We start from the raw sequence: 19465 nt of genomic DNA on the forward strand, positions 1-19465 counted from the left end.
AGTGGTTGGCATACTGAGGCCCATATTTGTACTTTTTTAGTGCCGCATTTGCGTCATTTTTTTACACAAAAGCATTGCGAACGTACAAAATGCAGTTGTATTTTCTAAGTTTGCGCTGCTTTTGCATCAAAACGCGGCACAAATGCGGCGCTAAAAAAGTATAAATATGGGCCTTAGTCTCCCCAGCCTAAGCTGCAACTGCAAGAGAGGTAATCACAAAAAAAGAAACACTTGTTTATGCTGCTTTTAATTTATCGGTGGAAGGGGGATGAGGTTATGTCTGCTGGTATATTTTGTTCTTGCTGCGCCACATGTCCCCTCTCTAGTGAATCTCATACAAGCAATATGTGTAGCTGCTGTCATAAAAAAAAAGATTTTTTAAAACATGAATTTAGAAACATTCCTGTGTCCTCGCCTTGTACACCATCTATGTGGCCTAGTTTCTGATGATACCTTAAGCAGAATTATGTTCTGTGAAATCAAACATAAGATGTCTTTGCACAGAGCATATCCTGAACTTGCATATTTTAAGGTACATTCATATGTAATAATGAAGAAAAGTGAGGCTTGGTAAAATAAAAAATTTGGCTAGGATCATATAGTTTGTTCAAGTGGGAAAGCTGGAATTAGTCAAAGGATTTCTGCTTTTACATTATGCAGTTCAGACCTTGAGACCGTGTGGTTGCCTTGGTCGTGCCGGGAAGTTGGAAGGAACTTTAACGCCCCACCACTTTCAAAAGTCACCAGCCGCCACTTGAAAAAAGGTACGTTTATACCTCATTTCCCCCACAACTGGCAAACTCAGATGTGGCCGTCAGACCGCCACAGTTGGCCTGGAGGTAAGGCACATCCAAATCTGCATGACGGGTAAGGATAGCTAGATTCCCACCACCAGCCACTATTTCCTATGGCGCTGTAGATGCAGTTGGAAATCCTTGGCAGAGTCAGCGGGACTCTGGCGTGCTATCACATATGGGACCGCCAACATCTAAATCTGGCAGCTGGACTGCCAAGGAGGTGGACAGGTTTTCAGATAGAAAACTGATGGCGGGACCGTTATCGCCAAGATCTAAATCAGGCCCTAAGTACTTGCATCTAGGATACAGCCGGTCCAGAGATGTGTTGCATGTAGCAAAAGATAATATACTATATGGGATGGAAACGTTAATATATCACTGAAATACAAGACAGTGAAGAGCTGAAGCACCACCAAAGTGATACAACTCGAAGTGCTGCTGTGTTAGGCGTAAAATCGTTGTGGTCTTAGGATATTGATTAATGTACGTACGAGACAATACTTGTGCTGATGGGTGTAAGCAGATAGTGAATACAGAAACCGATGAGAGAGAAGGGGGGAGAAGTTCAAGGGGTTGAGAAAAGCCGTATGAAAACGGGTGGCAGATATGCGGTAAATAACATGGAAAAATAATATTAATCTTAAATAGTCAATATTCGTGAGATGAGAAAAATATCTAGGGGTTTATAAACCACAGGAAGTAAATGAGAAAAAGAAAAAAGAGAAAAAGAAAAAAACTGTAAACAGAAAAAGGGGAAAAGAAATTGAGAAAAAGTAATCAGCCATAATCCATCTGTGCACAAAAGTTCCGTCTAACCAAACTCGATTTTTTTTTAGGTATCAGAGCATTTCATTTATATAATTGAGAAGTTAAACTGGACTATAAAGGGCTCCTCCTCAAACAACCTGTTTGTAGTCATGAATCATTATGTGCCTGCTCACAGCCTGCGCTCAGGCAACAAAAACCGTCTAGTTACAACAAGACCTCGATGCGCAGCGAATAGGTTAATTTCTTTCACGAATTGGTGCCAGAGCACCGGAACTCCCTTTCAGCTGACATTTGCTCAATACTTCTGCTCACATCAATTTAAACTGCTCTCAAGGAACACCCCATTTTACAAAAATCATCTTAGTTACTATATTTACAAACTAATCTGCCACTATAATTTAGAATGTTTTATATATGATCGATATATGTACTATTCTGTAGTGTTCATCATCTACCATACCCAAACCCATCTCTATCTACTTATCCGAAACCGCTAAGAAGCCCCACCATGTAATGTGCTCTATTGCTTTGCTCTACATTTTTAAACATAAAAGAAAATGAGAAAACATGTGAGTAACAACACTAACCCTCTACCTAAAATAGCATAGCTTCCTGCAATCCCATACAGATCTAACTACCAAACCCCATCCTGCCCTGTAGTAGTCAGAAGAGATAAAAATTTAGAGGCTGAGCACAGTAATAACAACAAACAAAGGGGCATATTTACAAGCCCCTAGCGCCTCCTTGCGCCGCCCTAGCATAATTTTTTTGACGCTAAGGCGGCGTCAAGGAGGCCTTTTAACCGGGCCTGATTTACAAAGTGGTGCAATGCAAGCGTTGCGCCACTTTGTAACCCCTTGTGCCACATTTTGCCTGCACCAGGCATAACATATGCAAGTGGGGTGTTCCCCCATTAGGAGGTCCAGAAAAATGGTGCAATTAAATTTAAGAGATTTCACCGCGCCATTTTTCCCATCATGTTTAACACCTGCCCAAGGCAGGTGTTAAAGTGAAGCTCCCATTGTTTCCAATGGGCCTCCCCATACATTGCTGGACTAGAGCCATCATTTTTGGCGCTAGTTGACGAATGTGGCAAAATATAGTCAAAACGTTTGATGCTAACGTGTGCCATGGTGTGCCGTATTGTAAATATGGCGCTACCATGGTGACGTTCGAGGGGTGCAGGGGGGCACAAGAAAAGTCCCGCAACATAGCTGATGCACCACTTTCTGGAAAATATGCCCCACAGTTCCATTTCAAAATAGTGTGCTCAGAAATATCGAGGCACATAAATATTATGTCAAACATATTGTTTATTTTAATATCGTTATCCCATATTTATACTAGGATTGACAAAAATATTGTGTATAAGATATCGTGGAAGGGAATACCATCTAAAACAAGGTAAGAATAATATCAATTCATTTTTAATAAAAATAAATTGTAAAGTGATATTTGTAAAATATTTTTATAGTTAAACGTAATATAAAGTAAACCACATAGTTATAATCATTTTTTCTTTCTCTCTCTGTAAATTTATATACATATATATAAATATATATCTATATCTAGCTATCTAGATATTTATATAGCCATAAACATGAGTTGGTGTTGGTTTCGCTAAAAAAACATTTCAATGCAGAGCCCTGAGTGCATGTTTCCTGCTTTAAGAAGGAGCTAGTATGTGGATTTGAATAATTGGGTGTGCTCCTGTATACATGTGGGACACTATAGTTAGATTCTGAATTTACTCTCACAAAACCATAGAAATTCAGGAGTTATAGATATGGTTATCTCAAGTAACTATATCTTGTGCCCTAAGGCAACTATAAGTCGCAGCCTCGCCATGCACAGTTATCGCTTCAGTAATTTGACTGTTAATGTTACATTGATATTATTACTGGAGTTATAAAAGATGTCATGAGTGCTATAATATGTAGGGTAATTAGTAGTGCATGGCGAGGGCACAAGTTGTAATTACTTGAGATAACCATAACTGTAACTGCAGAATTTCCATGGTTCTGTTTGAGTAATTTCAGAACCTAACTATAAAGTCCCGGTAACCTTTGGCTTTTTCAACAAATTTCTATGTTTTTTTTAACGTAAAGTAATTTTACGTTAATACAGCCACTGCACTTGGCCGTGTGCAGCGGGGGTTGGCCGGAGAGTCAGCAGCCTACACCCTGTATGTACCCAACCCTGTGCATGCACGTCCTTTGCTGCAGGCCCTAATGGCAACCCCATATAAGCACCCAACTCTGCCATGATGAGATGGAAGAGACAGAGAGAGAAAGTGAGAAATTGAAAGAGTGAGAAAGATTTAGAGAAAGAGATTAACAGATAAATTGAGAGGGATAGCGAGAGAGAGTTTTCTTTTTAGGCATTGACGAATGATATACTTAGAATGAAATTTTATCACACAAATTCACAAATTGAAAAGAAAAAAGTATTTGTCACATAAATAGAGTGAGATCACCTTTCAGTATGTATTTTAAATATTTGAAGTAAAAAAAAAATTCAACCAAGGAAATGACCACTGACACACCAACACTTGAACCCTCAACCTTCGGTCTGAGATGTTAACGACTAGACTACATGTGACTCCTTACACTGTGTTGTCCAGACATAATTATGACTTTCACCCCAAAGATTTTCATTGTATAGCCTCAGAGGACTACCCTGCACCTAAAAGGACCATGAACTCCTGAGGACAGCGGCTCTGCTCCAAAGAAGAAACAACTTTGCAACAAAGAAACAAACTTTAAAGGACTGCACATTTCCCACCGGAAGCGTGAGACTTTCCACTCTGCACCCGACGCCCCCGGCTCGACCTGCGGAGAACCAACACTACAGGGAGGACTCCCTGGCGACTGCGACCCTGTGAGTAGCCAGAGGTGACCCCCCTGAGCCCCCACAGCGATGCCTGCAGAGGGAATCCAGAGGCTCCCCCTGACCGCGACTGCCTGCTTCTAAGAACCTGACGCCTGGTAAAGACACTGCACCTGCAGCCCCCAGGACCTAAAGGATCCGACCTCCAGTGCAGAAGCGACCCCCATGTGGCCCTCTCCCTTGCCCAGGTGGTGGCTACCCCGAGGAGCCCCCCCCCTTGCCTGCCTGCTTCACTGAAGAGACCCCCGGGTCTCCCATTGAACTCCATTGCAAACCCGACGCCTGTTTTCACTCTGCACCCGGACGCCCCCGTGCCGCGGAGGGTGTACTTTTTGTGCTGACTTGTGTCCCCCCGGTGCCCTACAAAACACCCCTGGTCTGCCCTCCGAAGACGCGGGTACCTACCTGCTGGCAGACTGGAACCGGGGCACCCCCTTCTCCATTGAAGCCTATGCGTTTTGGGCCCCACTTTGACCTCTGCACCTAACCAGCCCTGAGCTGCTGGTGTGGTAACTTTGGGGTTGCCCTGAACCCCCAACGGTGGGCTACCTTGGACCCAACTTTGAACCCTGTAGGTGGTTTACTTACCTGCAAAACTAACAAACACTTACCTCCCCCCAGGAACTGTTGAAAATTGCACTGTCTAGTTTTAAAACAGCTTATTGCCATTTTTGTGAAAACTGTACATGCTATTTTGCTGATTCAAAGTTCCTAAGTTACCTAAGTGAAATACCTTTCATTTGAATTATTACTTGTAAATCTTGAACCCGTGGTTCTAAAAATAAACTAAGAAAAAAAATATTTTTCAATACAAAACCCTACTGGCCTGGAATTGTCTTTAGTGTGTGTTCCTCATTTATTGCCTGTGTGTGTACAACAAATGCTTAACACTACCCTCTGATAAGCCTACTGCTCGACCACAATACCACAAAATAGAGCATTAGAATTATCTCTTTTTGCCACTATCTTACCTCTAAGGGGAACCCTTGGACTCTGTGCATGCTATTTCTTACTTTGAAATAGTACATACAGAGCCAACTTCCTACAACCACAAAGTGCAATTAGTCAATGGGCCTGATTTAGAAAGTCAGCAGACAGGTTATTCCATCACAAAGGTGTTTTGTAGACAGCCCGCCAAAATATAAATACCATTATATCCTATGGGATTTATATTTCGGTGGACGGGCTATCAATCACCGTTGTGACAGAGTAACCCATCCACTGACATCTAAATCAGGCCCAATATATGGTTTGATCATGATTGTAAGTTTATGAAAGCCAAATATTAGAAAAACATAGGGACAGATTTATGAAAAGTGGCACTGCAGCTAGTGGAGCTGCACTTTTCTTGTGCCCCTTAGCACCCCCGCTAATGCCACCATGTGTGTGTCCTATTTAATATACGGAACACCATGGCGGTAGTTAGGGAACTAGCAGAAGAATATTTGACGCTAGTTTGACGCTGTGCAGGATACGGGTAAACAATTCTGACGCTAATCCTGCAAAATGCTGTAGTTCACAATTGTAGTGTAGTACGGTGTATTTACAATTTTAACATATTCAATTCCCCCAGGGATCACCACCTCCCCAGGGCCATTAACATTTTATTCTGCTGAAATACCTAATAAACCGCCCGCAAATACTGCACAACTTAAAAAATGGATAGAAAAGAAACATTTCCTAAAAAATACGGTACTTACTAGGTACTAGCACAGTACTCTGTAAACTTATTTAAAAATATGTATATAAAATAATTAAATAAATGTCCCTATCTATTATCACTTTAGCAAAGTGGTAATAGGTAGGAAACTACAATAAAACCTACTACTTACTTGTAGCTGAGGCCCTAACACAGAACACAGCCAAAGTGCAGTAAAAACAATATGGCAGACTTTTCATTTTCTAAAAACAGCCATTACCCAATTATATACTGGCTTGTCATGACCATGTACCACAGTATACCACTGCCCAAAATGTAACTAAGGCCTAGCTGTATTATTGTATTGCGGTCCCCTTGCGTTATGAATGGTGTCCCATGAGCAACGCAACACAGTCAGAATTAAAAAGCAACGCAAGGCTACCATGCGTGGCCCTGTGTTGATTTGTAAATCTGGAGAAATACAAGGCAGCGCAATTCACTGTTTTGTGTTTCTCTACACACCATGAACTACATTGCTTCTAAATTTCACATACATCTCAACGCCACTCCACTGTACGCCACTACACTGTACAATATTCCACTCCTTAGTATTCCAGCATATACCACTCCAGTGTACACCACTCCACTCTACGCCACTCTACTCAACATCATTCCAATGTGGACCACTCAACTGTATGCTATTCCACTATATGCCACTCTACTCTACGTCTCTCGGCTGTACGAGACTGCACTCTACAATGTAATACTGCATGCAGCTCCACTGTACTCCATTACACTATATGTTCCTACACTGTATGCACCTCCAGTCGACGCCATACAACCTCTCCTCTCCACTGGACACTACTGCACTATACGCTGTTCCACTGTAGGCCATTCCACTGTCCACCACTCAACTCTATGCTATTCCACTGTATGCTACTTCCCTGTACAACACTCCGTTTTATGCTGCTTCACTGTATGCCACTACATTATACACTACTCTACTCTGCCACCCTATTCTGCGCTATTCCATTGGACACTACTCCACTGTATGCTATTACACTCTATTCCACTATAGTGTTTGCCACTCCTGTGACACTCCACACTCCACTCACTATACTCTAGTCCACTGTACGCCACTGCACGCCACTCCACTCTATGGCATTCCACTGTACGCCTATCCACTGTATGCTATTATACTCCACTCCACTGTATGCCACTCTAGCCTACAACACTCCACTGTATGCTATTTCACTCTACACCACTACACTATTCTCCACTCTATGCTATTTGAATGCAGGCACTCCACTCTATGCCACTCCACTGTAAGCTATTAGATTGTACTCAACTTCAATCTTTGCCACTCTACTGTATGGTATTTCATGAGACCCTGTGCCAATTTATAACAGCTTACTACTTATGCTACACCACTCCACTCCATGCCACTCTACTCTACGACATGTCAATACACTATTATGGTTTACTCCACTCTATTCCACTGTATGAGGCTTTACCTCACTCTATTCTACTGTACAACAATCAACTCCTCCATGCAGCTCCACTGCTTGACATACTACTGTACTCTATTCAAGTCCACTCTGCAGTGCTCCACTACACAATATGCCACTCTCTGACACTTTACTCCAGTCTATACCCCTACACTCCACTGTACAACACTGTACTATACTGTATGCCACTGTACAACACTGTACTCCTCTCTATGCTGCTCTGTGATACTCTACTCTGCTATACAACACTGTACACAATTCTTTGTATGCCCCTGCACCACACTTTACTGCACTCTTCTCTGACACTGTACTCTACACTACTCTACTCTTCGCCACTTTACATCAGTCTATGCCATTGTACTCTATGACACTGTTTGCCAATCCAGTCTACCACACTCCATAACACTGTACTGCACTGTACGCCACTCCACTCTACAAAACTCTACTAGACTGTATACCACTCTACTGTACTGTAGTCTACAACACTTTCCAATACTCCACTATACACCACTACACTCTGCTTACAACACAGTACTACAATTTATGACACTATACTTGGCTGTATGCTATGCCACTCCACTGTTCTACACTTTACGCCGCTATAGCCTGACACGCCACTCAACACTATGACACTTTACTCCACTCTACACTACCCATCTCAGTGTGCTCCACTCCAAAATGCTCCAGTCCACTACACTTTATCCTCTGTACCCCACTGTACCATACTCTGCTCTACTTTCTGATGCTCTATTCAAATGTATGTAACTCCTCTCTACAACAGTGTACTACACTCTTTGCCACTATATGACACCTACTCCACTCCATACCCATCCACTCTATACCTCTGTACTACACTGTAAGAAACTCTATGACACACCGCTCCACTCCACTCCTTTCTATGATATGCCACTCCACTATATGAAAAGGTACACCACTCTACAACATTCTCCTCCATTGCAGTCTACGACAATCTAATCAACAAAACTTCACCCTACAACACTCTACTACATCCTACTCCATTCTAAAACACTCTACTCCAGTCTATGATACCCTACTCTTCTGTATAACACACCAGTCCACTGTAGAACTCATGACTTCACTCTACGATACTTGACTCTGTTTTTTGAGACAACATGCCAGTACTCTATATACAATTTTACTACACTGTATGTTACACCACTAAGTCTACTCTTCACCACTGTATTCCACCCTACAGTACTCCACTCTATGACAGTAGACTATACAATACTCTCCTGCAATGTACAGTATGAAATGACACTGGACTGGACGATTTGACACACACTTTTATTAAAAAACAAAATTGAAATTCTATGAAAAAAATAAAGGTGAAAGTTTAGTTATAGTTAGGAACCTTTTGTCCCCTACACACACCAAACAAACTATAGAAACTAGAAATTCCAAAGTTATATACTTTGTTTTACAATTTTAACACTCCTCCATACACACTCTTTTCAACTCACTAACTGGTCAACACTAACTACATGCTATATATGTATATATATCTAAAACACAGTGGAGGTTGTCGCTGTGTAGTTATATGTGAGTCAGTTTCCATGGGAAGAGCTTTTTTTTTGTTTTGTTTTACTAAGCAGTGCATAGCGGGGTACAAGTTATAGTTAGCTCTGATATTTATAACTGGTAAATTTCTAAAGTTTTTGGAGTTTACAATGCTGTGTTTTAAGTAACATTTTAACCTAACTATAACATCCATTTAAACTTTGTTTTTAAGTTTATAAGGCTTTTCTTTTAACATTATGTAAGATATTATATACTAAGCTGAACTTTAACCTCAGTTTTTTCAATTATTTTCAAAGATTTTATTAATGTAAAATAAGGTCTTATTACCCAAACAATAACATTACTTTAGCCTTTGTTTTTTGGTGGATTTCTATGTTTTTGAAAACAAAAATAACAGAATTGACCTGCTGCCGCGCTCAGAATGGACACCCACATACAAAACAACACCACATTGGCCAATACTAAAAACACACACCTGACACACATACACACACCACACCCACACACTCACACCACTATAAACACACACCCACAGTACCCACAACCCCTTACAAACAACAATTGCCGCCAGGAGGCTAAGAAGAAGAGCACAGAGACAACTAGACACAAACACCACTTACACCCATACACCCCTCACGCACTCCACATCACACACCCCACCACATTACCTAACACACCCTGACCCACACACATCACACAACACGCATGGCACCACAAAGGCACCTCCGTTTCAATGAGGAGGAGTTAAGGGTCATGGTAGAGGAAATTGTCAAGGTCGAGCTACAGCTGTTCGGAGCACAGGTACAGCAGACATCCATTGCAAGGAAGATGGAGCTATGGCGGAGAATCGTGTACATGGTCAACGCCGTGGGACAGCACCCAAGAACAAGGGATGTCATCAGGAAGAGGTGGAACGACCTATGGGGGAAGGTATGTTCCATAGCAGCAAGACACCAGCTCGCCATACAGAGGACTGACGGTGGACCCCCACCTCCTCCCCCATAACCCACCGCATGGGAGGAGCAGGTACTGGCAATGTCACATCCTAAGAGAATTGCTGGAGTAGCCAGAGGACTGGACACTGGCAAGACAACATTTACTACCTATCACCACCCCTCCCCAATACCTGAATGCGATCTCATACCCACACCCTCACTCCCATCCCTCCACTCCATCCCACACACTGTACCTACACTTCTCACTAACCTCAATCCCAAACCCTGCATGGCATACCAATTCATGGACACCCCTCCCAGCCATGCATGGACACCCATCACTAAAGCATGCACAGCATAGGGAAACTAACAACCCCACAATACATCACCATACACAACCAAAAGCTGGCAGGGTAACACCAACCATAGAGGGGAAGCTAGGGAAGTACAAATGTCATACATTTGAAGCATAATACATCATTTACATCCCCACAGGTACCCCAGCCAATGACAGTGGAGAGGAGGTGCCACCAATATCCAGTCCCCCAACAGAAGAGGCCCCCAGTGATGACAGTAACTCTGTACTTCAGGATCTGGAGGACCTACCTGGCCCATCAGGGACCACTGGAAAGTCGGTCACCCAAGCCCACTCACAGACCACCACAGAGCCTTCCCCATCAGGAACCAACACCACAGCACCCACCCAGCGTATCCACACCTCTGTCCCCAGGACACATCAATCAGCAGTGTGCCCACCTGTACATGGACCCCAGGTCACACCTCGCCCACAAGACAATCAGGAACCTGATCTAAGTGCCAGTGGACACACCGTTCAGGGGAAAAGGTCACAGGCCAACAGGGACACTGGGAGGACTGCTGTGTGCCAGGGGGAGGACAGGCCCAGGGAACCGACTCTCCAGGAGGCACTCTCTGAGATCCTGGGAGCCTATCAACATTCCCAGGATACGATGGGCTAGATCCTTGACAACGTGCAGGAGAATAGGCGGCTGCAGGAGGGACCGTATCAGGGAATCAGGGTGGACTTGCAGGCCATTAACACCACCCTCATCTGCATAGCAGGGGTGCTGGCAGACATGGCCAACATCATGAGGGAGGCAACAGCACACCAGCGGGCCCCTACCACTAGCCAGTCAACTGAACAGCCCTCCACTTCAGCTGTCGCTAGTGGCCAGGAGGACCCGCCACAGGACCCACAGGCCTCAAGCACCAATCCCCCTGCAGAAGGTGAACCACCCCGCAAACGTTCCCTGCGACCCAGACAGCATTCAGAGATACTTGCCAAGACCCAAGACCACTGCCAGGAAATGCGACTCTCCTGATTGTCACTCTTGTGTCTCACTCAGTCACCCTGTCCACCTTGAACTGCCATTGCTCCCCTTCCTATGGCCCCCTTGGACACTGCACCTGTGCTACAAACATACTGGAACAATACCCTGGACTTTCCTCCATCATCACCCCATTCCATTGCACTTTTCCCTCAATATCTTAGTACTACAATAAAAACCCTTGGACAAATTTCGACCACTAGTATTTCATGTATTGCAAATTTGTATTGATTGAAACAGCTACATCCATTGCAAATGAACTGTACATAGTGAGAGCATAGACTGAATGACCTGTTGCTGACTGTTGTGATCACATCAGAACATAGTTGTCATATCACCAACATCTGTATAATGACAGTCCATAAGTGACAGTAAGTAGAGGAAACAAGTGGGTAATGCCAGCATGCCAATGCCACACAGAATACAACAATATTCATACACCTCCAACAACCACTCCCTCATCCTCCACTCCCATTACGCCTCCCGCCCCAACGTCCCTAAAAAGCTTTTCCTTTCCCAAGGTGACCTCTTCCCTACCACTCCACCCCCGTCCTGCATGTATGGGCAGGGTATCAAGGACACAGCCCAGCACCTAAGCCAAACAGTCCAAGGGGACAATGGTAGAACCACCTAATCGTGGTGGTAAGGAGACAAGACCTACAACACTGAAGGGGAAGGAGCCAGCACCACCAGGGATAAAAGGGAAGAGTCCTGCACCAGCTGTGAGGAAGGAGAAGGAGCCTGCACCAGCTGTGAGGAAGGGGAAGGAGCCTCTGCCAGCTGTAAGAAAGGGGAAGGAGCATACACCACCTGTGAGGAAGGGAAAGGAGCCTACACCAGCTGTGAGGAAGGGGAAGGAGCCTGCACCAGCTGTGAGGAAGGGGAAGGAGCCTGCACCTGCCAGGAAGGGTAAGGGATCCCCAAGCCATGAACAGGAGGAAAAGAGACACTCTACGCCAGCCAAAGCTGTCAGGCTAACACCGCCACCACCTGTCACGGGGCCCCCACCGCCAGCTGTGGATGTGCAGCCATCAGTGAGTGCAGAGGCTGCCCAGGAGCCTCCCCCAACCACCACCACCATGCAGCCATCAGTGAGTGCAGGGGCTGCCCAGGAGCCTCTCCTAACCACCACCACCATGCAGGACAAAGCAATGGGCATGTTGTCCCCTGCAGAACCAGTGGGCAAGTCCCCCATTCCAGAGACTGTGGCCTTGCACTCCCCAGGACTAAGGCATGGGCATGTTGCCCCCTCCAGAACCAGTGGGTAAGTCACCCACTCCAGAGACTGTGGCCTTGCACTCCCCAGGACAAAGCAATGGGCACGTTGCCCCCTCCAGAACCAGTGGGCAAGTCACCCACTCCAGACACTGTGGCCTTGCACTCCCCAGGACAAAGCAATGGGCATGTTGCCCCCTCCAGAACCAGTGGGCAAGACACCCACTCCAGGGATTGTGGCCTTGCACTCCTCAGGACAAAGCAATGGGCATGTTGCCCCCTCCAGAACCAGTGGACAAGACACCCACTCCAGAGACTGTGGCTGTGCACTCCCCAGGACAAAGCAATGGGCATGTTGTCCCCTACAGAACCAGGGGGCAAGTCACCCACTCCAGAGACTGTGGCCTTGCACTCCCCAGGACAAAGCAATGGGTATGTTACCCTCCCAGAACCAGTGGGCAAGACACCCACTCCAGAGATTGTGGTCTTGCACTCCACAGGACTAAGGCAAGGACATGTTGCCCCCTCCAGAACCAGTGGGCAAGACACCCACTCCAAAGACTGTGGCCTTGCACTCTCCAGGACAAAGCAATGGGCATGTTGCCCCCTCCAGAACCAGTGGGCTTGTTCCTGCATTCGGCTGAGGTGCCTTCCCTCCCCCTGAGGTGGCTGCCTATTTGCAAGCTGATGCCCCTGAAGTGTTCTATCCGGATGTGCTCAGGATTCGAGTTGGGCCTTAGACTGTGCCTTGTGGGCCCTTTGAACTTTGGACTGGGCAGTGTCCCTTTTTTGTACTTTTGTGCATATCTGTTTCATTGCCAAACCGACTTATTAATTTTGATATTGATCTGATTACAATCACTTTAGTCAATTCCTGTTGTCCTTGCATTATTCTGCTGATTATCGGGGAAAAATTGTTTTTGTAGTGCAGCTGGTTGTGTATATAGTGTGTGTGTGAATGGTGTGTGTTGTGCGTGTGTGTGTCACTCTCGTTTTCTTCCCACCCTCCCTTGTGTGCTAGGCTTCTGTACTCACTGTCGTCATCTTCGTCGGCATTGGTGTTCCAGGTGGAGCATAAGTAGAAGATCATCGGGAAAACTTGCAGTTTGGGTTCCATGGCGGCGTGGTTCTTCCCTGTGTCTCCAATGGTGAGTCCTTTAACTTCTAAGCTCTTTTTCCTCCATGCTTTTGTTTGTGTTGGTACCACCCTGGAAAAGGTGGCGGTTTGCAGGGTCAAAATATGGTGGGTGGTACTTTGTCTCCCGTCTGGCTGTTGGTGGCTACCGCTGTGGTGAGGGTTTTATCCGCCATGGCGATTGGTGTGGGACATTGGATGTCTATGGGAGTTATCACCGCCATGGTCATAATTTGGCAGTACTCACCGCCAACCTGTTGGCGGTATTACCGCCACTTTAGCACCCACCGCCAGGGTCATAATGAGGGCCTCTGTTAGAAATGAGGTCTTTAGTTGGCAGGCGTTTGTATTCTGTCCAAATAGGGACCATCACCCTTGTCAGGGTAAGCGAGCCACACAGCTAATTATAGCCCCTGCTCACCCCCTATATAGCTTGGCTGAAGCAGTCTGTAGTGGATTCTATTTAGTTTTGATTGGGAATAAGGAGTTTGCTTAGCAGTCTGGCTTGCAGACCTTTGCCCCCATCATCTAGTGACTTTTAACCTACTTAGCCTGCTCTGTTTTAGTGCATTATTTAATTATTTCTCACAAGATGGCTGCTATATTTATAGTTAGAAAGATGTTTTGATTTCACGTTATCAGTGCCACTCTGTGAAAGCGTCACTGTCAGCATCAAAGACAAATGATATAAGTAGGTATTCACATCATGTCCCTTACGTGTAACAGGAACATAATATACTTTTGGAGGGAATTGTTTATATAATTGCCGCCCCAAAATGCCTTGTTATTTTTTGTTTGGGAACATACCTGCGTCAACAGTCCTACAAGATCTGTATAAATACATCTTACACAGACAAGGTTATCAGAGGGAATCCTACCAGATGCTATCAGCGCTATCTATGCTATACGTTGCCTTGATGCAGACCCATCCTTTGTGTCTACACTGAGTCTGATGTACAGACCTCATTCCAAGGTAACGAAGGCTGTGGGGCTCTTCTCATGGACATGGTACTGACAGATTAGGTTTATCACACCTAGCTCTCTTTAGGTTAGAGATTAGGTCCTCCATGCTAGGGTTTTAGGGATATTTTACATTTCATGTTTATTGCAAGATGGTGGGGGTCTTTGTATTCACAACTCTCATTTTTATGATTCTGTTTCTGCATTGTTCATTATCCTAATCATTGCAGAGCATACATTATACAGTAATTGCAGTCTTGTTAGTAAAACCTATTGAAAACTTTACTGCCTAGCCTTCCTTGTCTGTGTATGAATGAGACTTATTGCTAATGTGAGAAAAGGGTCATCTCCATTAATCACGACTCCCCTGAGATGTCGCACTCTTGAGACCATGCATAAAGGCTGCCAGAAATCATCTTTTACTGTTTGGGTTTTTTGTGAGGTACTGCTTGTAAGCCGGGAGGGTTGGGCAGACAGTTGTGAATTGTTGTAGGAGTGGCCTTCATCAGTTCTGTCTAGAGCAATGGTCCAACTACGACATGGCACCAACAACGATGGTGTTTTGCCACTAATTTACAGATGCCCTGAGTATCTTTGTCTCACACACAACAGGTCCCCAAAGTACTATTTTACAGAGACGTCCGTGGTCTTTGGGATAATCCTCCTCAACTGAACAGGGAGCACCTAACTAGGCTGTAGGTTGTTCGAGCTCAAATTCTTAAAAGGACTTCTTCCCCATTTGATGTTCCATCTCTTTACCCATTCCTCAATATGTCTAATGTCATAGACATTCCAGAGAATGTCAGACATGCATTAACACTACATCTAATAGTGCATGGCTTAACAGATGAGGGGTGGGGATGTAACATTCATTGCAGAAGCTCATGAAGCTTACCAAACAGAAACATTCTATTCCTGGGTCACCTTTCCTCAGGAAGATTCTACAACATACACATCCCACACATATAGAGTTGCAAATGTACCACAGTGGTACCAAGCATACCAGTATTTGGAATACTGCTTACTTATCAAGAACATCAGAACTTGTTTAATGGGGCCCTACCACACCTAATACAACCCCTGAGATTAGGTTCCTTAGGTAATGATGGACCAACATGGCAAATGTTTGCCACATATACACCACACCCGGGTGTAGCAAACATGCAGGCAGCATGCACAATCTTTACAATGAGCTAGTAATATTATATAGACGACTTAAACACAAAACCAGCACGTCCAGAACCCACTTGATAGCAATTGCCCGTTACTGGGATGAATCCACAAACAGTACATTCTATCATGGGCGAAGTGCCCATGGAATGAGAGAAAATCCTGTTCTGGATAGCCCAGAAAACTAATCAGCTGGAAGCTGTGTTTCCCCATACGGGACCACAGGAGGGACATAGAATTCTCAATATGTGCTTGTCATTAGAAATAGTTCCCTCAGTGGATGACTGCAGCACATGGGGTACAGTCTTCACTGCAATATACACTACCACACATGGTACCCCGACACTTGCCAATTTACCAGAAGTGTTAAAACAAATTTAGAACGAACATGGGGCTGCACCAGCCCAAGACATGGGGATGAAATTAATGTATAACTGTGACACAGTCTCCTCAATAATACTCAGTAATATTAAAGGGGAAGAGGTAGCGTTGGCCATATGCCAGTGGCTCTGAGAGATTCCACATTTGGAACAGGAGAAACAACTACCAAAAATTGTTTCTGATACCTATACTGGTGTAGGGCACGATAATTTGTGAGCCATGCCAAAAAAGCCTGAAATACAGAGTACCACCCCTAAGTAAGTTACCAAGCAAGCACAGGAGTGTTCTAAAGGGGCTGGGATAAACAAAAACAAATTAAAGACAGGCGAAGTCAGAGAGCAGACTCTCCACACCCCATGAACTCTAAAAGGAGATAGAATCTCAGAAACAGAGAAAATATAAAAGCTCCTGACAGATATACTGATTCACATCCCTCTCGTTCCTTTCAGGATGCACCGGATAGATGTAGCGAGAGAGTGGGCCGGTCAGAGCAACGTCCTGGCTACGTGAAACAGAAGAAAGACTCATAGACAAGAAAGAAGACAAATCCTCACAACAAAACCGTTTACAAAGAAAAAGGCAGCAGCACTTTCAATTAAAAATGTCAGCAATCTTGAGGACATTGCTGAAGAACAAGAAGTAGGCAGTGATCCTGCTCGACAGTGCAGCAGAAGTCACAATATGTCGCCAGAGTCTGAAAGATCATCTGGATGCGACACCAACTAGCGACTTTATTGCAGTCGAGTCTGTGGACGGACGCGTTCTCCCACCGACAGGGTTCATGATTTAAATATACAAAAGGAGGGAGACATAGAGTGCACCCTTAGTGTAATACTCTGGGATGAACTTAGTTGTGATATCCTATTGGCAGAAAGAGACTGGCCTCCTGAACATGTCCATAAGCTCCCCCATGGGGAAGATGTAATTTTGACTTCTTTCTCTGATCTTTATCCGGAAGCCTACGCTGTCAACTGGGCTTTAGCCCATGCACCTGCGCTATACCGCAACCATGTAGGTGAGGATAAGGATTCTCCTTACCCTGTAATACCGATTAGGTTTACACCCCAGCCTCAGCCCCAATATCCTGTCAAACATGAAGCCAAAACTCCAGTGAGGGAGATCCTCACTCAGCTTGAGTATCAGGGAGTAATAAAGCCCTGTGTCTTTGAGATGAATAACCTGTTATTCCCGACCGCTAAACCTCACCACTCACATAGAATCGTCTTATATTATAGACATTTCAACAGTCACACACACATATGCATTACAAAATTCACACAGCATAGCACTAATTAACAACACAGTCCATAAAAAATACAAAACAACCTTGGATGTTTCCAATGGTTTCTTCTGCTAGAACTTCGAACATGAAAGTCGGTACCTTAGTGCTTTCTCATTCGGCTCACAAAAACGTTTTTTGTCATGTGCCCCAAGGCTATAAGAACAACCCAGGACTGTACTCAGCCTGTGTAACATCAATATTGCATGATATTTATCTCGATGCGGTGTCCAACGTGGATGACAACTATCCCACAGATGACGACCTCAACATTCATCTTGCCAGGGTTGATCGGATCGTTCTAGGATTCGCAGCCCTTGTCTAGAAATTCAATTTAACAAAAAAAAAAAAAAAATGGCCTTTCTCAGTTTATTGTTCCTGGGATATGAGCTATCAAACAAGGGAAAGAGCCTGGCCCAGCACTTTTTAGAAAAGATTTGCTCAACTGCAGCTTCCAAATACTATCAAGAAACTCCAGTCTTTACTTGGTTTCTTCAATTTTGGCAGAACATACATTCCTGTATATGCACAGCGCATCAAGCCACTCTATGATTTAATATGGCCAGATTTTTCTAGTAGACACTGGACAGTTGAACACACGCGCATCCTTAGAGGATTGCAGCAAGACATGCTAGAACAAAACACTTATACACATGCAACAACAAAGCAAATTTGGTCATCAGAATAATTGCTGTTGCCATTAGGTTCACTTATGTCCCCTTTAGTGAAGACGACACAGTGCCCATAGCAAATAAATCATATTTATATTTCAATGCAGAACAACGCTTTGCACCCACTGAAAAAATTCTAACTGGTGTGCAGATGGCTTTCATCAAGGAGAGGCCACTTGCCCAAGGAAAATGCATTATTGTCGCTACTCTGGTGCCAGCCTTAGAAGCTGTCACCAAAGCAAGCGTTTCTAATGCTAAAGCATTACATCCACAATGGATTCAATGGGCAACTTCCCTGACTGTCACCGCAGTTGATTACATTTTAGATCCAAAACTTCAGACACAAGAATTTCTCCAATACGAACAGGAGTGCCCCACACCTCTTGAAATCTTGCTGCTTGACAGATACCATACTGTCATTTACACTGATGATTCAGTACAACCAGCTGTAGGTACTAAATATCAGTGCGCCGAGTGATGAAGGATGGTATATTCCTCTCTTACAATACCTACATGCAGACCGAGGGGGACTGCACAGCTCAGCTGGCTGAACTTAAACCCCTTATCCTAGAGCATATGGATCCAGGACAACTCACATTGATTGTCTGTGATTCGTACTACTGTGCCCAGTCCTACAGTGATTATCTTAATCATTGGTGATTAAACGGGTTCAGAGACTCAAAGGAGAACACCATAAAACACAGAACTCATTGGGGGAGGGTTGCTGATCTTAAGGTTGAACTACCTAATGCTCATGTAGTCCATACATTGGTCCACCAATGTGTAGGAGTACAACTTATTGGCAACACTGGCTGATGAAGCAGCCAAATCCAGGTTCTCAGATGAGATTGGATAATGACATTTTGGCTGCCGTGAAAGCCTCAGCTGAAGACAAACCTCTCTCAAAAGCATATCCTTCAAAATATTCATACCACATCAGTGCACAGAATGTTGCTTTTGCACAATTCCTGGGTTTGAAGATCGAGTGATCCCCAACCAAGACCAGAGATTATATTTCATCAAAGCAGCGAATTAGCGCGTTGCATTCGCTCATGCTGGTGTTGCACTCCACTCTTGCAGAAACGCTTCTGGTGGCCGGGTCTATACAAACAGACCAATCAATATGTTCTTTGCTGTGACATTTGCCAGCAGATAAAGGACTCAAAAATCAAACGCCCACCGCAGACATCCCACTCAGTGTCCAACAGGCCACTACAGTGTGTGTACCTGGAC

The sequence above is a fragment of the Pleurodeles waltl genome, chromosome 4_2 (genome assembly GCF_031143425.1).
Source record: "Pleurodeles waltl isolate 20211129_DDA chromosome 4_2, aPleWal1.hap1.20221129, whole genome shotgun sequence".
Classification (NCBI taxonomy): domain Eukaryota; kingdom Metazoa; phylum Chordata; class Amphibia; order Caudata; family Salamandridae; genus Pleurodeles; species Pleurodeles waltl.